The sequence below is a fragment of the Lactuca sativa genome, chromosome 7, assembly GCF_002870075.4.
Source record: "Lactuca sativa cultivar Salinas chromosome 7, Lsat_Salinas_v11, whole genome shotgun sequence".
NCBI classification, from domain to species: Eukaryota; Viridiplantae; Streptophyta; class Magnoliopsida; order Asterales; family Asteraceae; genus Lactuca; species Lactuca sativa.
Genome location: NC_056629.2, coordinates 103,451,945 through 103,475,978, shown reverse-complemented (window position 1 = coordinate 103,475,978; position 24,034 = coordinate 103,451,945).

Genomic DNA, 24,034 nt, shown 5'->3' with positions numbered 1-24,034 from the left:
TATCTTGCATGAACTAGTAATCTTACATGATTTCATCCGTGAAATCATTCCATTTTGTAGATCTTCAAGTTCACCAACAACGCACACTCGTGTTCTTGGCCAATATCGACCATTTGAGCTCGTAGATTGTAAGTACTCTTGAAAGACCCCAACTTTCGTATTTATGAAAGACCCAAACTTTCATATTATTTCAACATTATTCTTAAGTTACTTCCTCAAAACATGCTACATGCATATTTATAAAACAATATTTTATATTGATAAAGTGATTACAAAAGATTGGATACAAACCGACTAAGTTTTATTACATTTCATATCTACCCAGGAATCTATTATTCATATACATACTTGAACATTAGAATACAGAGAAATGGTATTAACTATTCTAAATCTTTCAGCAGTATAAAACTAAATTGGATACTCATCACCTGCAAATGTTAAACATTGAGAGGGATAAGCGATAACGCTTAGTGAATTCAATAAATCGATAAAATATAATCTTATCCCTTATATATACCAATATGACAGAAGCAAAAGGGAACAAGAACAACAATAGTATATGCGTATCATATGTCACGCTTTCAATATCAACTCAAGATTTGATTCAAAGATTTACGATCAATGAGACATAACAATTTCACTACTTGATATACATCAATAAAGCTTTTGGCCCAAACGGCACAGAAGATATACAACTTCGGATTAACATTTTGGTGGATTTCAGGCTTAAAGCCCTGTCTAACTATTTGCCAATACCATAGAATAGAGTTCATTCTCTTACGGAGTCATGCTCTACATGGTCAGAGGCTACATACCAGTCCTATCTAACCTTCTGCCAATGCCATAGAATAGAAGTCATTCTCTTACGAGACATGTTCTACATGGCCAGAGGCTACATACCAGTACCACCGTGAATCTAAGTCCTTTCACTGATCACAAGGTCAAAGGTATATCTTTGCTTATTAAAAATAGCGAATAAAAATAACACGGGAAAATAACCCGGAAGAATAACACCGAAAAGCACATAGCACGTATAACACATAACATACAATTGTTCCTATATATTGAACTCACCTTAAAATAATCGGGGGTTAAAATAGTAATTTAAGCAGCATATCGGCTCCAAATATGGCTTTATTTGTTGAAAACCGGGAGAATTAGCTAAAAATCGGACTCTAAAAAGTAGAGCTTCAAAGCCGAAAAGATAAATTTTTCGGGATTCTCGGGAGTCTCGGGGCGTGTTTTGGGCTTTAGAATCAGTACCGGGGCTTCGGGGGATGTCGGGATCGTAAAAGTATTGAAAGAGGGGGTGAAAATGCCAGATTTCTAAAACTAGCCGAGAGGGCTCGCACCCCTTATATAGGGCTGAGCTTCAGATCCGAAGCGAAGTGAAGGAGATGGTGGCTGAGAGGTTCGGACCAGATGGCAGCTTCGTAGGGCTCCAGCGAGGCTCGGATGCGAGGAGTCATCAGCTTCAGGCGCGTCATCGGCTGGGTCTTCGGCTCGGACAGCAGGTGGCTCGCACGTGGGTCTCGCATGCGAGGGTGATCAAGGGGGTGTCTCATGCGAAGGTGTTCCGGGCTTAGTGGTCCTCGGCTTGGTCCAATCAGAAGGCAACATGCAAGGCTGCGGTCCAATCAGAAACGAACATCTGTCCGACACGTGGAAGCCTCGCATACGAGGGTGACGTGGCATTTCACTATTCATACGAATTTTCTCGAAAAATGTGCAAAAACTTCTAAAATCCATAACTTTCGCATACGAGCTCCGTTTTTGACGTTCTTTATATGCACGCGAAGCTAGAATTATGCTCTACAACTTTCGTTTAGACTTCATCGGCTAATTTTGATTTTAATTTTAATATTATTATTTTTAACAGACCGGGATAGGAAAATTTGTTAAAAATTAATAACTTCTTCATCCGATGTCCGTTTTCGTCAGACTTTTTACCGTTGCACTACTAATGACGAGACCTTCAATTCTCGTTTAGGTTGTGTCTGCAAAAAATCACTCGATCTAAAATTCGAGTTTTTAGTTGTCTACTGCTAAGCTGAAACTTCGAAAAATCATAACTTCCTCATACGAAGTCAGATTCAAACGGTCTTTATATGAAAGTTGATTATTTTCACGAGTTCTACAACTTTCATTTAAATTAGTAAGGCTAAAAATTAGTTTATCGAAAACTAAATTTTTACGAGACAAGGTATTTTCCGGATTTATCACGGATCTTCGTTTGGTCATAACTTCTTCGTTATAACTCGGATTTCGATGAGGTTTTCACCTAAATGTTTCTAACGAGATTATCTACAACCTTCAATAATAAAATTATACTTATTTCAAATTTTATATTTTCGCTAAATTTTCATGATTTGGCTATTAATTGGAATCTCATAAGACTTCCAACATTTTATGAGTGCTTCTAAACATAGTTTTACTTCATTTCTAGTAAAAACTAGCTGTTAGAACTCAACACTCAATTTTATTCACTTTTAATAATAACAATACACAATTTCAGAACGTGTATGTTACAAATACCTCCTCCTTTTGAGGATTTCGTCCCCGAAATCATAATGATTAAAATAAATGAGGATACTTCACTCTTATCTCATTCTTATTTTCCCCAAATATAATTTGGGCCTCGTTGGTGTTTCTACTTGAAAATCACCAACTCTACTTCTTTATTATGTAGATTAGTAGTTCATTCGTTTACAGTCTTTTCAGGGTTTTCTACATATCTTAACTTATTATCCAACATTTCTTAGGATAACAGAATCATTTCATCATATACGCTTAAGCATTTGCATAGATAACTCACATGAAACACTTCATGAATATCTGTCAAATCTTCAGGCAATTCCAAGTAGTATGCTTGCTTACCAACCGTTCTTTCTTCCAAAGTAGAATAACGCCTTTTCATGAAATACCTTCAGTATTACTAAATCATCCACCCGGAATTCTATGGGTCGTCTCCTCTTTTCTGCATAGGACATTTGTCGATCCTGGGCTGCTTTCATTCTTTCTCGGCAAAATTTGTATCTTGTCAGTGATGTATTGAATCATTTCAAATCCTCCAAAGATCTTCTGTCCTACGTCATGCCAACATATTTGAGTATGACATTAGTACTTTATATACCTTCAGTATATTTTCTACTATTTGGATTGCTCTCTTCTTCTAATCATTTGTCTGAGGATGATAAGTTGTGTTGGGAGTAATTCGAGATCCCAATTCACTCTTCATACTCGCCCATACGTGAGAAGTGAAGCGAGTATCATAATTGGAACTAGTCATTAGTGACACACCATGTCACGTCAAAATTTCGCCTAAATAAATTTGTGTGTATTTCTCCATTGAAGCTGTTTCACACATGACGAGAAAATAGGCATTCTTAATCAGCCAGTCGATAATTATCCAAATGATATCATTCACAGTTTTCTTCTCCTCTTTCAAGGTATTAACTGTATAAGCCGGATAATTAGAATATCTCCTCGATATAATATATGAGTATTAAGAAAGAAATTTATTATTTTCACCGTAGACATAAATAGAATCCCCCTTATCGATAGGGATGCTCATCATCTCTTTGTAGCACAAGAGTTCTGCGTGATTTTTTTTAACAATCGATCCATGTCGAGAATAATATCAAAGATAGGAATTAGATTAGCAGGAAGATTATAACTTTCAATTCCTATAATACTAACTCTATAGGCTTTATCAGCAAGTAATGATATATTTCCTATGTTATCTATATGAAATGATTGGACAATTGCGTAACAAGCAATTTGAAAAGAATATGCGAATTTATAAGGCACGAAAGAATCTGAGGCATTGAAATCAAATAAGATGTGAGTACATCTAGAGTTTACGAGAAAATTACTAGTCACAACAGTCGAGTTTTAACTTACTTCCTTTGTGGTAATCTAAAATGTACGATATTTTAACTTTTAGTTTGCCAAACGATTGTCAAACTCTTCATACTTATTAATTATTAGCGGTTCTCAAACCTACACCCGCTCATCATTCTCTATTGGGCTTTCGATCCTAATCTTTGAGTTAAAACTCATTTCTCATTACAGACTCCTGCTCCTTCTTGGTTTATAGACTAAACCCATGATAAGGTCTTTACTTTTGCTATAATAGCAACTCGAATGGTTTTATTCTAACGACATTTGTATTTATAACACACAAGACACACAACGAACCAAACTCTTGTATTAGAATCAGATCAAATAAATCAAGCTGATGGAATAAAGAAAATGAAAAGAGTTTGATCAACACGTAGATGCTTTGGAACAGAAAGAATAGCACCACGTATCTCTAATTCGTGTTTTCGGACCTACACATCTTTTAGCATTTGGCACCTCCTCCTTTTTAGTTGGAGTACTATTTGATTGTTGAACGGAAACTTGACTCCCCGCCATTTGACTAGTAAGAATAGGGCAGAAACATTTCTTGTGTCCAGTAACACCACATAGCAAGTCATATCTCTGGCAAATGATTGCTCAATTCTTTAATGAAGATCGTTATATTTCTATCAACTACCTTGACCATTTACTTCTTCAGTATTCCTACTGAAGTTTCATCACTATATGAGACATGGTTCTCTGAACCAATCAACTCCTTTCGCGGATTTATACTAATCGGACTAGATTCTTTATGACATTAAGATTTGAACGATAATTATCTTCTTAGTCATTACCGAAACGAAGGTAACGACACACATGAATAAAACGAAATCATTTACTAGCTTCTTGGTAACCTTGTGACTTTTCCTGATCCAAGTGTGAGTCCTGTGCTTCCAGTAGTATAGGCCTCTACTACTATTCACACCTACTCATACTCGTCCCAAGTATTGTCTCGTAGTTCCCAAGTCACCATTCAAAAGTTTCCACAAAGCAACTTATCACACATGAATGTGTTCAAACAAATACATACAACAGTTTCTCCTAGACTCAAATAGGGTTTTCACGTTTTTATCAAACATATATTGGATTACCTATACACGCCTTCTAGGATTCTTCTCATGCATATGCTCGCTTTAGTATATCCTAATACTTTTCCATAGGTCGATAGAAATTTTACTTCGATTTCTTCATATAAATTCTTTCTCGAGTAGTGTCTACTCTACAAGACACACTATTCCAAAATTTACTCTAGCAGCATGGAGATAAACAGTCTTCTACTACCTGCATCATCTTCTAACTCATGCAAACCATCATGCACATTTGTTCATTTCATTATTCTTCCTTGAAATCGTGATTCTTATATCTGAGTAAGCCTAAGTCTACTTCATAGGAGTCTATCCTAAGAAGTCTGCATCTTAGCTGCATCTCAGCAAGCTCTACTAGCTTCAACTTAGTTCTCTGTCATTCCTGACTACAACATCTCTTCTCATACGATACTATGGGTGTATTTCTTCTTCAATTAAGCATTCTACCTTACTTAAACAAGTAAGTTGCTTAACCATTTACCATTAAATGACTCAATTCACCATCCCAATCTTGTATGTTAAAGTCGGCTTAACACACAATGGAACTTCTATAAGGATGGGATAGAAGTTAATCAGTATTATTAAATACTAATTTTTAACATCTTTTATAGGGTTACTAATCGAACTACATACTACATCACAAAGTCTTGGCCTATTGAGTCTGAAAACCTTTATTAGCCATTCCTTTGATCTTCATTTAATTCTTAATCTTGTACCACATCAATTAAGATACTATTGAAGTATTGACCGCCATCTTCAGTTCTTCTGACTCTCTAAACAATCACTGCTTCAATCTAAACAGTGGTGGAAACAACTTCGTGGATTTGCACCAACACATTTGTCTCGCCCAAACGTGTTTCAAACGCACATCTTTCTTCCAAAGATGTTATTATATATCAAACATACTTTAAATGTATATTACCACTCTATTGGTATTAATACACTTATTACGATAACAAATCATATTTATTATTTTACGATATCTCGCGATCGTTTATTTATAAACTTATCGATGTCAACTATCATAAGTCTCTTTATCACTTCGAAAATTCTATTACGAAAATTCTTAGAATTCTGAACATAAAATTTTCTAAACCAAGGTCGGCAACAGACCTTAAGCTTTCTCAAATAATAGCAATTATAGATAAGCACCTTAAGGCATGCTATATTCATTTGTCATTTAGCACATATTAGAATATAAGGCATATCTCCTCTTAATATTCTAGTGCTTGATTCCATTAGGTATTTAACCTAAAATATACCAGATACATATCGTATCATCTTCACTTAACAATTCTTGTTTAAGTTTATAAATACTCAAAATTTCTAGTTCACTTAAACTAATTTTCTTAAAATTCTAAAGTAACTTAATATCTTAGAATATTAGGGTTTATCACTACCCAATCCCCCACTTAAATATTTCCTATGGTTTGTATCCATATACTTATTATGAATCGGCTCATATATTGAGCTTCCAATAGTTTAAGTCTAAATACCAATCCGTGATATTTAGTTCACTTAAACCATTGCTCTGATACCATGATTGAAAGACCCCAACTTTCGTATTTATGAAAGACCCAAACTTTCATATTATTTCAACATTATTCTTAAGTTACTTCCTCAAAACATGCTACATGCATATTTATAAAACAATATTTTATATTGATAAAGTGATTACAAAAGATTGGATACAAACCGACTAAGTTTTATTACATTTGATATCTACCCAGGAATCTATTATTCATATACATACTTGAATATTAGAATACAGAGAAATGGTATTAACTATTCTAAATCTTTCAGCAGTATAAAACTAAATTGGATACTCATCACCTGCAAATGTTAAACATTGAGAGGGATAAGCGATAACGCTTAGTGAATTCAATAAATAGATAAAATATAATCTTATGCCTTATATATACCAATATGACAGAAGCAAAAGGGAACAAGAACAACAATAGCATATGCGTATCATATGTCACGCTTTCAATATCAACTCAAGATTTGATTCAAAGATTTATGATCAATGAGACATAACAATTTCACTACTTGATATACATCAATAAAGCTTTTGGCCCAAACGGCACAGAAGATATACAACTTCGGATTAACATTTTGGTAGATTTCAGGCTTAAAGCCCTGTCTAACCATTTGCCAATACCATAGAATAGAGTTCATTCTCTTACGGAGTCATGCTCTACATGGTCAGAGGCTACATACCAGTCCTATCTAACCTTCTGCCAATGCCATAGAATAGAAGTCATTCTCTTACGAGACATGATCTACATGGCCAGAGGCTACATACCAGTACCACCAGGAATCTAAGTCCTTTCACTGATCACAAGGTCAAAGGTATATCTTTGCTTATTAAAAATAGCGAATAAAAATAACACGGGAAAATAACCCGGAATAACAACACTGAAAAGCACATAGCACATATAACACATAACATACAATTGTTCCTATATATTGAACTCACCTTAAAATACTCGGGGGTTAAAATAGTAATTTGAGAAGCATATCGGCTCCAAATATGACTTTATTTGTTGAAAACCGGGAGAATTAGCTAAAAACCGGACTCTAAAAAGGTAGAGCTTCAAAACCGAAAAGATAAATTTTTCGGGAGTCTTGAGAGTCTCGGGGCGTGTTTCGGGCTTTAAAATCAGTACCGGGGCTTCGGGGGATGTCGGGATCGTAAAAATATTGAAAGAGGGGGTGAAAATGCCAAATTTCTAAAACTAGCCGAGAGGGCTCGCACCCCTTATATAGGGCTGAGCTACGGATCCGAAGCGAAGGGAAGGAGACGGTGGCTGCGAGGTTCGGACCAGATGGCAGCTTCGGGCGCGTCATCGGCTGGGTCTTCGGCTCGGTCTTCGGCTCGGACAGCAGGTGGCTCACACGTGGGTCTCGCATGCGAGGGTGATCAAGGGGGTGTCTCATGCGAAGGTGTTCCGGGCTTAGTGGTCCTCGGCTTGGTGCAATCAGAAGGCAACACGCAAGGCTGCGGTCCAATCAGAAGCGAACATCTGTCCGACACGTGGAAGCCTCGCATACGAGGGTGACGTGGCATTTCACTATTCATACGAATTTTCTCGAAAAATGTGCAAAAACTTCTAAAATCCATAACTTTCGCATACGAGCTCCGTTTTTTACGTTCTTTATATGCACGCGAAGCTAAAATTATGTTCTACAACTTTCGTTTAGACTTCGTCGGCTAATTTTGATTTTAATTTTAATATTATTATTTTTAACAGACCGGGACAGGAAAATCCGTTAAGAATTCATAACTTCTTCATCCGACGTCCGTTTTCGTCAGACTTTTTACCGTTGCACTACTAATGACGAGACCTTCAATTCTCATTTAGGTTGTGTCGGCTAAAAAACACTCGATCTAAAATTCGAGTTTTTAGCTGTCTACTGCTAAGCTGAAACTTCGAAAAATCATAACTTCCTCATACGAAGTCAGATTCAAACGGTCTTTATATGAAAGTTGATTATTTTCATGAGTTCTACAACTTTCATTACATTACTAAGGCTAAAAATTAGTTTATCGAAAACTAAATTTTTACGTGACAAGGTATTTTCCGGATTTATCACCGATCTTCGTTTGGTCATAACTTCTTCGTTATAACTCGGATTTCGATGAGGTTTTCGCCTAAATGTTTCTAACGAGATTATCTACAACTTTCAATAATAAAAATTTACTTATTTCAAATTTTATATTTTCGCTAAATTTTCATGATTTGACTATTAATTGGAATCTCATAAGACTTCCAACATTTTATGAGTGATTCTAAACATAGTTTTACTTCATTTCTAGTAAAAACTAGCTGTTAGAGCTCAACACTCAATTTTATTCACTTTTAATAATAACAATACACAATTTCAGAATGTTTATGTTACAACTCTTGATCCAACTCATTGTACACCATGTTTACAATATTTAGAGCTTAGAAAACATAAGAAATCATGGGATTCAAGGAGTTTACGGCCAAGGCATGTTCTTGGGCCGTAAACCCCTTTTAAGGGTGCAAATGACACCCTAACACCTTAGTAAGCTTTGGTTAGTGACATAGAACCTTACCCCATGGAGTCTAAGGACCAAGATTCACGACATGGTACTCCTTACCATTAGTTTACGACCGTAAACTCATGGGGGAGTGGTCCCAGGGCCGTGAACACCAATCAAGGCCATTTTAGGACCTTAAACCCACCCAAACACTTGTTTAAAGCTTTGGAGCACTTAACTAATTAAGCCCTTAGAGTTTTAAGCCCCTTTTGGTGACCAATGGAGAGTTTACGGCCAGGAATAAACTCCCCTGGGTTGTAAACTCCAATAAAGATGGTAATTAGACCATAAAGTCGCGTATGAGGCTTTACACTCCTTTGTTGCAACCCGATAGCCTCCTAGCACTTGACTAAAGTGTTTTCCTCGCAATAGGATGTTTATACATGTTTAATTAGTGTTAAAAATCACTAATTGGTTATATACATATGTCTTCATATGTAATTAGGATCATTGTGTGTGTCTAAGTCTTCACTTGACACCAAGCACTTGTCCGACACTTCCTTCCGATCCGCTCACTGCAGGTGAGTTCATACCCCTTGAATTAACCTTTTAAATGTTTCTAAATGTTTTTAAATGCTTTATGGAGGGGGGGGGGAATACAAGTTGAAACATGCTAGTTCTTATATCAATCACATGTGATTAATAACTAACATGCAAATGGTTTTACTATACGTTAGCTGTTTTACCAAACAGATTTCTTCAAATGACTTTCTTAAACGTTTTTACATGTTTAAAACTCTTTATCAAACTGTCTTATATAGTATAAGTTTCCTTTTAAACTCAGTTACAAATGTGTTTTCAAACAAAGGTTTTCCTTATACTTAAATTGTCTTATCAAACAAAATACTTTCAAATCATTTTACAAACTGACATCACGTCATCGTTTCTTAGTACTAAACTTTTCAAAGGTTTTACAAAACTTCTTTTATGCTTTTATATTATCAAATGCATGCCCATATATGTATAGTTATATAAATAATGTTTAAAGTACTTAGGAAGTCTAACCCGCTTTATTTCCTTTTCCCCGTTGGGATGTGGTCTGGTAGGGGGTATCGGGTATCCATCCGAATGTCGTCTAAATATCCGTTATATATCATGTATACATATGTAGACATAAAAGTGTTGGGTTTTGGTTTAATACAACATCCTATGGTGCACATACAACCCTATATACCTTGGATCTATGTTTTCACTAATTATACATGCAAATGGTTTCCAAGGCATTAAACCTATAACTAGCATGCATTTGACATAAACCATATAATATACTAGTTAGGGACACATACCTTTTATGTGGCTTGAAGTCTTGATGTATTTGGCCTTAAGAGCTTAGCACCAATAGTATGAAATGCCACAAATGGAATCACAACACACCTAGGACAAAGGTGGCTCTTGAGAGAGAGTTCCATGCACCAAAACACCTCCATATTTCTCTAAGAAAAGAAGTGGTCATTTTGGCTATGGAGTAACCTATTTATATGTAGGATTCCAAGGGTCATGGGTATAACCCATAATTCATACCCATGGGTTTTATGATCCATGGTTCATGTGGCCCAACTCTTTATGTATCCATACATAAACTTGGTCCAACATGGATCCTAAGCCCAACACATATAAATATAACTAATTATCATAATTAGTCCCCATAGATTTAATTAGTCTCTTTTGATTACTAAATCAATTCCAAATTAATTCTTGATCGATACTAATTAAAACATATGATTTCATATTAATATATTATAAATTATAATATATTAATAAACCATAAATAACCTTCTCTCAAAAGTCCATCCTAACAAATTGTCCTGATGATATGCAACCCAAATGGACCATGCTACTCTCGGGTCAAGTACATACCAATAATAGTTATGGGCTTAGACATCTAATCCAACAGTCTCCCACTTGGATAAGTCTAAATCTATTATTGCAAGTACGACTTCATAACCCGATTAGCAATCGTAGCTCTTAAAGCCGCTGTCGAACTCTGAACAAATCAATGACGCGTCCATTAGATAAGGGATCATATATTCCTCCATTCTAGATATCATATGGACTAAGACATGGATTATAATCATTCTCTCTATCCATTTGTTGTTTCCCGATTTCCGATTTATGACGACTGACTAATTAAACAAATCAAATCAGTCCTGGCCCGGCCGAGCACTTCCATTTGTCATCATCAAATCATCGAGGGTCCCACAGATATCGCTTTTATCCCAAAGGTAAAAGGAATGGATAAAATTCAACTCAGATGGCTTATTCTACTACATGATGAATCATACACAAAGGCACGTTTTATAACATCGAGTTACCAATGCGTTTTCGTGTAATCAATGTATAACCAACTCATAGTAACAATTCATATCTCTAGGTTTGAAGAATATAAGATATTATCGTCTCATGATCACTCGTGATAAAATCCATGAAGTGATTCCAATGAGCGCGGGTTGAATCCAATACTCAGAACTTATGAGCACTCATGAGTGTTGTAGCCCTTTGTCAAACATCTTAGACCTCTACAAGCCAACCCATGACAGTCTTGATTCATATGTACTTCCAACATATGACCAACTGTGGATGGTTTGAATAACTTAGTCAATCAGAACAATGACCTAGTTATTCTGGAAGTCAAAACATGCAAAGTGAAACACAATAATAATCGAATCCAATATGGTCTCAGAACTTATAAATATAAATAAAGCACCTTTTATTTATCACCGTATGATTACACATTATTCATTGTATATTGTTTCAGCTATCAACTTTATTCTTGAATTAAAACAATAGTTGCCCCATGCTCCAAGCATGTACACTATGTTTTTCTAAACACTAGTCATGCCACACACCAAGTATGCATATTATGTTTTTCTATGTTCTTTACTTTGTGAAATAGATCCATTGAACATAACTCCAATGATTCTCATTTCACAGTCCCAAATCTAACTGCAAATGCAAGAATTCCAAATTCATGCCATTTACTGAAATCTGTTAGATTCTAAACTTATATGCATTGATCCTCTTGTAATGATTATGCACAAATTCACAAAGACTTGGCAACAATCATTATAGAGTATTCCAAAGGAGATCAACTCCTTGGAAACATCCTTCTTGCATTAAGTTTCCTAATCATACGGATTGAATACTTTCTAAATTTGAAGCATGTCCATATTCCATTTTGACTATCACTTATGAACAAGAGTTGCCTCCTTACAGATTATGTCAATATGGTCCTTCCAGAATTAATACTATACTTCCAACTGTCCTTGAGCAACCAATCTTTGGTAAACCTTAGATTGTCCTCAACAATTGCTTAATCATTTTAGTCATATCAATTTCTAGACCTTTTTCCCTTCTTCATGCCCCAGGCATTTGGAAAACTTAGAAAGAGTGAATATAGCACATGTAATCGATCCTATATCCGAAGCATATGGGACACGATTCATGATGTCTCACATAAAGACTAAACTAGTCTTTTGCTATAATATTTCCATTTCTATTTGTCAAGTTCTCATAATTCAGATTATGAAAAGGGATGTCGTAATCATAATCGAATTTTAGAACGCAAATAATGAGCCCATATATAGAATTTCCTTATGTTGAGCCATCCCAACATGAAATTCATATATACTCTTGACTAAATACGATTAAGACCTCAATCTAAGCTTTTAGATTTGAGATGAATTATAATTTCGTCTCCCTTAATTATAGCAAAACAACTTTTTCAACCCCTGCAACCTCACGAATTGAAACTTTTGTTTTCTATAATTAACATTGCTAACTTGCAATACTTATCATAATTATCATGCTCCCACTAACATGATGATTATTAGCATAACACTTATGCTCCCACTAGCTTTGACATGTACCCAGAAACCAACTGAACTTCTAGAAATCAATACTTTATTGACTTTCTTACCAAAGTTCAGATTTCTGATACTAGATTGCCTTGATAAGACTTTATCAATATCATACACCTCTCTTAGATAGCTCACATGTGTGTTTAAACAATTATGAAGAGGGATGCCGTAATCATAATGTTTAGACCTTTTGTCATTCCCACAATTGCTATCTAATCAAAATCAACTTAGTGAAAGAGTTTCCTTACCATCATTTTCATGAATCGAAGAGAAACCTTATGACACTTAGATTTAATGGTGTATGTGTTCTTATCCATGTAAATTGTCAAAACCATAGTCACAAGACAAGGATAATGACAAATCCAAACTCATATGGATTGAACTTGTGCAATCTTAACTTCTTGCCTGGCAGCTCAAGGGCCTGCCATTGCTTCCAAGTAGTTATGCAAACAATTGAGAACATGTAGAACTCAAATGTATAGCCAACTTAACTGGAATGGGCACAGAAATGTCAGCACGATAGGTTATAAAGCTCTACTTGTGTGCTAGTGTTGAAATACATGTTTTATTCTTGATTACTTCTTGAAACCTTTTTCAGGATCTTTTAGACTCCCACTGTCTCCTTGACCTATACGACTTTCTTTCCAAATATTCAAGAGATGGTGTGGATTCTAATCAAGACAGACACTTAACACAATTAGCCTTAGTTGGTCTTTGTTTTATCCAAAACATCACAACTTACCAATTTCAAATGTACAAGAGTAGAAAACTTTTACTCTTATATTTGACAAGTGTTTTAAACCTTCTTTAAGACATGTCACTCAAGTTAAAATCTTAGAGTATAACTCTATGAATTGTTTTGGAATGAAGTATGAATCATCTTCTTGATTTAACCACTTCAACAATTCATAAATCCTCTTCTTAACAATCAGAATGTACTTAGAGGATGAATTGTGATAAGGTTTCAAAATCATTAAGATGACCTTAAAACATGATACTAAAGTACTCTCCCATCTTTTCAGATTTGAGAAACTTTTCTCCTTCTGCCTAATTTGATTCTTCTTATTCGTTCTGTCATACATTGAAAATTTTCCAATGTTTCAGAATTATACTTAAGCTTGTAAGTATAATCATATTTACTAAACCTTAGTAAATCATGACGAATAGTCTTATCCATCTTTTGTGGTGGACTTTGACAAGTGCACAAGAAAGTGTATTTGATCCCTTAGTCCTTCTCTTGACTCACACATCCATGTGAACAAGTAGTTAGTCTTATTTTTTGCAATGCTCGGAAGTTCTCATTCATCATACTATACAACTTGCATGATTCCAAGTTTCGGTCCAATTGAAACTTGGGTGATGAGAATCTTTCCTTATTTGGTAAATTTAGACACTACCACAAATGAACGAATCAAATTCATATTTCCAATATTGCTATAAACATACAAACATCAAGTTTTCATGAATGCCATCGTAAGGAGGTAAAAATAAAGTAAAACAAACTTTTATTTATTTTAAAATGCGGAAAAACTTTTTCCTTACAATGTAACTTGAAATGAAAACTATGTTATTACTTGTTCCCTAGCAATCTATCATAACTCCTAAGAGTAGCTCAAGAATCCAATCTTCAATCAAGCGATAGAAATCCATCTTCGCGATCAGATTCAACATACTCGTTCTTTAAGTTTCCTTCAATTTTCCTTTGATTCTTAAACATCAACATGTGACCCAGTCACATCTTGTAATAAGAATCTCAGAATAGAAACTTAACCAAGTCAGATAGTGGACCTTACCTGAAAGAGAGTCAAACTTATTGACTTTACTAGCCTTATGATCTTTCAGGTAAAATTGACAGCTTCGCAACCAATGTCCTTTCCTTTTGGCAATAGGACCATATGGACCCTTAGGTAATAGTACATGGGACTATCTCTAACTTAGCCTTTCTCTTTACCATTTGGTCAACCGAGTTGACTATGGTTGATCCCTTTCCATTGGGAAGAGAATGCTTTTCTGGATTTCCTATGTCACTATTGTCCCTATCCATAAAGTTTTGGGAAGTTGATCTCCTAATCAAATTTGCTTTACTATTACACTAAATCATTTCTGATTTAGCAGCACCAAGCAAATAGATAAGATCATTAAGGGTCTTGTCATAGTCTGTTTCATAGGAGTCCCAAGGAACTCACTATGTGACTTAGAAAGTGATTGAACCACTAACTTTCTTAAGACTTTGACACTCAACTCTCCCGGCTTGTCAGTATGTGACTTCATCTCCAAGATGTGATCACACCTAGACCTTGCCTTGCCAATAGGGCTTGAGTGACCTTGAACTTGTGGGTTAGGGAGAATAATTGGAGGAGATGGAGGAAGTGAAGTTCCAAGATATTTGGGAAGATCATAGATGTCTGAACTAGACATCTTTTGGGAGATATTCAAGATAGTTGATTTAAAGTCCTTAATATAACACCCAATATGAAATATTAAGGCTAGGACCCAACAAACTATTTTATAACTTGGAAGAGGGATGCCGTAATCCAAGCTATAGAATATTTGAAGGTAGGTGAATGACGATTCACCAATTTCCACCATGAAAAACGAAATAATTTATTAGGTTTTAATTGGATTTGAAACTCCTAGATCTTTTGAGATTCATTGAACTTTTCAATGGCATGTTTCAATCTTGAGTGTGCCCTTCAGGTTTTGTGACTGGGATGCCGAGGATCACAAAACAAGGTGTGAAGTAACCATGCAAAGCCGGTTAACCACACACGCTCCATCGATACTATGCTAAACATTAAGTTACCCTTTGCCTACCTTGTTAAATACGAGTTAGTATGCCGGTTAACCACACACGCTCCATTAACCGACTTAAACAAAGTGCAAAGTGTAATTTCATGGATTAGCACCTTATTCACATTTTCCTAAGTAACTAAGATTGGGTATTTATAAAAGGTTTAGTTACTTAGTATTTATCATTAATACATTTAATGAACGGAGAATTATAGTCCTTGTCCTACCCGTTCGGCTAACGACCCTCCACTATCTAACTCTGTTAAGTTTCTATTTTTAGACTCTTGATACATGATGTGACTGGTTCACATGGTGATGTTTTAAGAATCAAAGAAAAGTGAAGAAACATAAAGAAAGAATATGCTGAATCTGATCACATAGATGAATTTCTATCGCGTAGTTTGAAGATCGGATTCTTGAGCTACTTCTTAGGAGTTATGAGATATTGCTTAGGAATAGATAACAATAAGTTTTCATATGGATTGTAAGGATAAGTTTTTCCGCAAAGTTTTAAAATAAAAGAAAATTTTTGATTTTATTTATTTTAAAATATCCTTACAATGGCATCTGAGGAAAAATTGTTGTTTATATGATTCCATTAATAGCAAGAGTGGAAATATGAAATTGATTCTTTCATTTGTGGTAATGTCTAAATTTACCAAATAAGAAAAGATTCTCATCACCCAAGTTTCAATTGGAGCGGAACTTGGAATCATGCAAGTTATATAACATGATGAATGAGAACTTTCAAGTATTGGAAAATTAAGACTAATTGCTTATTCACATGGATGTGTGAGCCAAGTCAAGGACTAAGGGATCAAGTACACTATCTTGTGCACTGATTAAGTCCACCACAAAAGATTGATAAGACTATTCGTCATAGTTTACTAAAGCTCAGTAAATGTGGTTATACTTACAAGTTTAAGTGTAATTCTGAGTCATTGGAAAAAGGTTTCAATGTATGACAGAACGAATAAGAAGAATCAACTTAGGCAAAAGGATAGAAGTTTCTCAAATCTGAAAAGATAGGAGAGTACTTTCGTATCAGTTTTTATGATCATCTTAATGATTTAGAGACCTTATCACAATTCATCCTCTAAGTGCTTTCTTATAGCTAAAAAAAGGAGCTATGAATTGGTGAAGTGGCTAAATCAAGAAGATAAGTCATACTTCATTCCAATACAAGTCTTAGAGTCATACTCCAAGATTGTAACTTGAGTGACATGTCTCAAAGACGGTTTAAAATACTTGTCAAATGTAAGAGTAAAAGTTTTCTACTCTTGTACATTTGAAGTTGGTAAGTTGTGATGTTTTGAATAAAACAAAGACCAACTTAGGCCAATTGTGTGAAGTGTTTGTCTTGTTAAAGAATCCGCACTATCCCTTGAATATTTAACAAGAAAGTTTTATATGTCAAGAGGATAGTGGGGGTCTTAAAAGTCTTGAAAGTCTCAAGAACTAATCAAGAATAAAACCTGAAGTTCTTCACTAGCACACGACTTGAGGTTTATAACCTATCGTGTTGACATATTCTGTGCCCATTCCAGTTAAAGTTGGCTTTGCATATGAGTTCTTAGAGTTCTCAATTTGTTGCACAACAACTTGGAAGCAATGGCAGGCCCTTGAGCTGCCAGGTGGCAAGAAATTAAGATTGAGTTCAATCCATATGAGATTGGATTTGTCATTACCCTTGTCTTGTTATTATGGTTTTGACAAATTCATATGGGTAGGAATTCATACACCATAAAAATCTAAGTGTCATAAGGCTTCTCTCCGATTCATGAAAATGATGGTGAGGAAACACTTTCACTAAGTAGATTTTAGCTAGATAGCAATTGTGATATTTGCATTCTCGAAGTCGTTAGTGGAGCATGTGTGGTTTACGGGCACACTAACCTGAACTTGTGAGAAGTGGCAAAAAAGGTCTAACCATTATGATTACAACATCCCTCTTCATAATTGTTTAGATACACAAGTGTGCTATCTAAGGGAAGGTGTATGATTTTCATATAAAGTTATATCAAAACAATCTAGTATCAGAAATCTGAGCTTTGGTAAGAAAGTCAATGAAGTATTGATTTCTAGAAGTCCAGCTGATTTCTGAGTACGTGTCAAAGCTAGTGGGAGCATAAGTGTTATGCTAATAATCATCATGTTAGTGGGAGCATGATAATTATGATAAGTATCGCAAGTTAGCAATGTTAATTATAGAAAACAACAAGTTTCAATCGGGAAAAGGTTGTTTTGCTACAATTAAGGGAGAGGAAATTATACTTCATCTCAAATCTATAAGCTTAGATCATGAGACTTTAATCATTTAGTCAAGGATATATATATATATATATATATATATATATATATATATATATATATATATATATATATATATATATATATATATATATATATATATATATATATATATATGAATTTCATGTTGGAATGGCTCAACATAAGGAAATTCTGTATATGGGTCCATTATTTGCGTTCTAAAATTCGATTATGATTATGACATCCCTTTTCATAATCTGAATTATGAGAACTTGGCAAATAGAAATGGAAATGTTGTAGCAAAAGACTGGTTTAGTCTTTATGTGAGACATCATGAATCGTGTCCCATATGCTTCGGATATAGGATCGATTACATGTGCTATATTCATCCTTTCTAAAATTTTCCAAATGTCTGGGGCATTAAGAAGGGAAACGGTTTAGAACTGGATATGACTAAAAGGATTAAACAATTGTTGAGGACAATCTACGGTTTACCAAAGATTGGTTGCCCAAGGACAGTTGGAAGTATAGTGATAATTCTGGAAGGAACATATTAACATAATCTGTGAGGAGGCAACTCTTGTTCAGAAGTGAAAGTCAAAATGGAATCTGGAAATGTTTCAAAGTTAGAATTTTCAATCTGTGTAGGATTAAGGAAACTTAATGCAAGAAGAATGTTTCAAAGGAGTTGATCTCGTTTGGAATGCTCTGTAATGTTTGTTGTCAAGTCTTTATGACTTTGTGCATAATCATTATAAGAGGATCAATGCATATAAGTTTAGAATCTAACAGATTTCAGCAAATGGCATGAATTTGGAATTCTTGCATTTGCAGTAAGGATTTAGGAGTGTGAAAAGAGAATCATTGAAGTTATGTTCAATTGATCTAGTTCACAAAGTAAAGATCATAGACAAACATAGTATGCATACTTGGTGTGTGGCATGACTAGTGTTTAGAAAACATAGTGTACATGCTTGGAGCATGGGACAACTACTGTTTTAAATTTAAGAATAAAGTTGATAGCTGAAACAGTATACAATGAATAATGTGTAATCATATGGTGATAAATAAAAGGTGTTTTATTTATGTTCATAGGTTTTGATACCATATTGGATTCAATTATTATTGTGTTTCACTTTGCATGTTTTGACTTCCCGAATAAACTAGGTTATTCTTCTGGAATGACTAAGTTATTCAAACTATCCACAGTCGGTCATATGTTGGAAGTAGATATGAATTAAGACTGTCACGGGTTGGCTTGTAGAGGTCTAAGGTGTTGGACAAAGGGCTACAACACTCATGAGTGCTCATAAGTTCTGAATACTGGATTCAACCCGCGCTCATTGGAATCACTTCATGGATTTTATCACGAGTGATCATGAGATGATAATATCTTATATTCTTCAAACCTAGAGTTATGAGTTGTTACTATGAGTTGGTTGTACATTGATTGCATGAAAACGCATTCAGTAACTCGATGTTATAAAACGTGCCTTTGTGTATGATTCAACAAGTAGTAGAACAAGCCATATGAGTCAAAGTTTATCCATTCCTTTTACCTTCGGGATAAAAGTGATATATGTGGGCCCCTCGATGATTTGATGATGACAAATGGAAGTGCTCGGCCGGGCCAGGACTGATTTGATTTGTTCAATTAGTCAGTCGTCATAAATCGGAAATCGGGAAACAACAAATGGACAGAGAGAATGATTATAATCCATGTATCAGTCCATATGATATCTAGAATGGAGGAATATATGATCCCTTATCTGATGGACAAGTCACTGACAAAGGTCAGAGTTCATCTACAAGGTCAGAGTTCGATAGAAGCTTTTGAGAGCTACAATTGCTAGTCGGTTCCTGAAGTCATATACAATATTAGTTTTAGACTTATCCAAGTGGGAGACTATTGGATTAATGTCTAAGTCCATAACTATAATTGGTAAGACTTGACCCGACCCAACATGATCCGTTTAGGTTGCATGGCATCATGCACTTGGATAGACTATAAGGAGAGAAATAAGACACTTATGGTTATTAATATATTATAAGTTCTAGTATATTAATAATAAGAATAATAAGATTATTTAATTAGTATTGATCAAGAATTAATCTAGGATTAATTAAGTGATCAAAAGAAGACGAATTAAATATATGGGTTGATTGTGTAAATCATCCATACTTTTATAATGGGCTAATGCTCCATGGATAATCAAGTTGGGCTAAAACCCATAGGATGGTCCATGGATGCTTCATGGTGTATTTGAACCCATGGATCCAAGGAAATGGAAAGTCATGACAATTAGGGTTTACCCTAATTGTAACACTATATAAAGATCTTATTCTTGACAAAATCGGCCACTAGTGAGAGTAAAAAAGAGCTAGCCGATTTTCATGAAGTGTAGAATTCTCTCAAGTTATTCCAAGTGTATTTGGTGTTGTGTGAACCATTTGAGGTGTCACACTTGGGGCACTAGGCACTCAAGCTTCATGAAGACTTTCTACATCAAAGAGGTATGTATTCTATCTTGTTATATTTATTGTTTTGTATGCTAGATTAGGATAATACCTTGGAAAGTTCTTATTTGCATGTATAATAGAGAAAACATAGATCCAAGGTATTTAGGGTTGCATGTACACTTAGGAGTGTTAGAATGCTCAAAACCCAACAATACCTTTGTTGATACTTGTACATTTCTAGTAACTATTATAGGTATAGTTAGGAGATACTACTTGCTATTCCTATTACAAGGAATTACACCAGAGTCAGTTCATTCATGAGTCCACACGAATACATGTTGTTTATAGAGACACACTTACTTGGATACACTTACATGATACCTTTACATAGATACCTTGTTAAAAGCATGTCTGTATATGTATAGTTATATAAATAATGTTTAAAGGACATAGGAAGGCTAACCCGCTTTATTTCCTTTTCCCCGTTGGGATGTGGTCTGGTAGGGTATCGAGTATCTGTCCGAAGGTCGTTTAAATATAAGTTATATATCATGTGTACATATATAGACATAATAGTTCTAATTAGTCAGTTCAGTACCTTTGGGTGGCAAAGATATACGTTCATATACTCTTACATGGATACTTTTACATAGGCAATATATGATGAGTTACTATTACATATTATATGTGTAGATACTATTATATAATTCTCCTTCTTATCTTTATCTTGTGATCAATCACATAATCGACGAGATATATTGGACTTTGTATCCTAGTACCAAAGGATACTTTGTGGGACTAACCATTCCTATCACCGCTGTTAGCTATAGAGGTTAATGCACATCTACGGATGTCTTAGGTTGATACCATTACAGGTATACTTTAAGGGACTAACTATTCCTATACCCAGCTGTTAGCAACAGAGGTAAATGTACATCTACGGATGTCTTAAGTTAACACTGTTAGTTATCCTAGTGCAAAAGGATAGTACTTAAGTTATTATATTATTTTCTTCCTTTACTTTGTGACACATTCACATAAACGACGAGGTAGGATATATTTGAGATAGATAACTATTTTCCATATTACCTTTATATTGTGACTCATACACATAAACGATGAGGTATACTAATAGTTAAACAGGGAAAACCATCACATTTACAGAGATGCGTACTTTCAAAACAGTCCGTTCTTGGTAGATGACTACTTTCAAAACAGTAGGGTCTTGGTAGAAGACTACTTTCAAAACAGTAGGGTCTTGGTAGAAGACTTCTTTTATAGTGATCATAGGGATTTCTAGGGTTGTTCAAATGCTTTCCATTACTTACAAACATTTTCATACTTATATGACTTTCTTTCAAAACAATGTCAAAGACTTTCATTAAAAGTTTGACAAATCAAAATACACATTAATACTTATGAATTCACCAGCTTTTTGGCTGATACTCACGTTCAAAATAACTTGTATTCTCAGGTCACAAATAGACAGGTACCACGACCAGGTTTTGTGAAGACGGAGCAGTCCAAACTCGTCTTATTCTGATTATTCATTTTATTGTTGTATATTATGAAAGAACACTGGTAATTAAAATTATACTATTAATGCAATGGATGATGTTGTTGCTTGTTTACTACTTTACATTATTGTGATAAATTACATGACGTCCTCCGCCCCAGAACGTTTCCGCCATTCTCGGTTTTGGGGTGTGACATCTAACTACTTCATTTCATCAAAAACCTCCTCCTAATCTATTCAAACTCATGATCACCATCTTAGAAGCCTTTAAGTTCGAGATCTTCCAAGAAGACTTTCTAGAATCGAAACTTTCTTCATTTCTTCCTTCAAAACCGAACCCACAACTCAAGGTGAGCTTCATACCCCTCTCTTTTTGGTTTTCATAATTTTTATGGGGGAGAATACAAGCAAAATGTGTAGATCTATGTGTATGTGTGTGCTATGTACGATTTTATGCATGTATGTGTGATTTTATGTGTTTCTGTGAAGAATATGTTATCAAAAGGGAAGATATTTCGAGAATTATAACATAAGAAGGAAAAACAAACATGATCTAAGTTATATTATACTAAACAAGTCAAAAATAATAACTCATAAGATTGTGATACACATATTTCAACATAAAACCCATTTTGGGGCTTAAATTGTCAAATATACAAAAGTTGGGTTAAAAGTTGCCAATCACGGTTTCTTAAAGGTCAAAAGAGTCAAAATAGTTACAATAGTTGTTTTTATGAACATTATGACCTTCAAGGGACTTAAAATGTAAATATTAGTTTAATGGGCTCAATTTTGGGCTTTTCGGCCCAATAAGCCCAAAAATTGCGAAAATATGACATTTAAAGGGACTGAAACGGTAAATTCTTCAAAAAAGGGGATAACAATTGTAACAAATGCTTTTTTTTTTCCAAAAAGGATCAAAAATGCAAAGTTTTTAGATTTTGGGCTAAAATTGTGAAAATTGCAAAAATTTGGGTTTAACTGAAAAATATACTATTTTGGAAGGGCTGAAACTACCAAAGAATAAGTCTTGAGTTAAAAATATCCTTTAAACAAGTCTATGATGCAAAAGTGTCAAGAAAATATTTTAAGGGCTTAAAATGACTTTTCTTTTATATAAAGGACTAAAATTCCTATTTTATAAAAAGAAAGGGGTTGAAAAGGGTCTAACCACTATTTTTAAACCAATTATTTTATTTATAGAATAATGAGTTAAAAATACTAATCTAAGGCTTACAGAAATCGAAAGACAAATACACGTATGACTCCAAATATCGTTATAAACAAATCACTCGGTCTCGAGTCAATACAAAAATAACAAATTGTTCAATCAAACCCTCCAACAATTATACAATGCCTAAGACAAGTAAACATTCCAAGAACCTTGGGCTGAAGGTCTCAAATCATGCTTGTTGGATCTTGAAGTCCATTAACATGATCTTTGGGCCCAAGGGGATAATGATTATATGTTATTGGGCCTTCTATGACCCAATTCCATATAAAGGGACCTTCAATGGCTTTTAAGTGCTTTTGGGCCCTAGGGACCCATTATTATTGCCAGTAAGGTCAAAGTAATCAAATGTGAGATGGGCCAACGTGTCTTTCGCATCCCCGACAGCCTAAAGTGAACTCACAGAAGTAGCAGGACTTTGTACTCCTCTTTTCCTCGTTTGCTAGGCTTATGAGTAATCAAAGTAAACAGATTCAGGTTGTTAATCAAAAGTAATCAAGGTTTTTTGGATTTAAGTGAGTAATAACGGGCGACACCTCTAAGGATCATTCGTAGTCTGTAGTTGTAACTAGTCACTATCATGCATAGTTATAACGACTCACAACCATTAGTTAATCCAAACCATCCGAGTAATCAAGGAAGAGTAATCAAAATCATTCATTATGGTGGTATAACAATTTGAGAAATCATTGTATGTTTATGTATTTGGAAAACATCGGGTTTTCTGGGGAAGTTCAACATTGTCACTTGTACGTTTAATACTAAGTTCTTCAATTATACTTGTTTTTTAAATCATCATGCATATATGTACGGATCTTCACACCTTTTTACAAACAATGGTCTTTTCAGAAA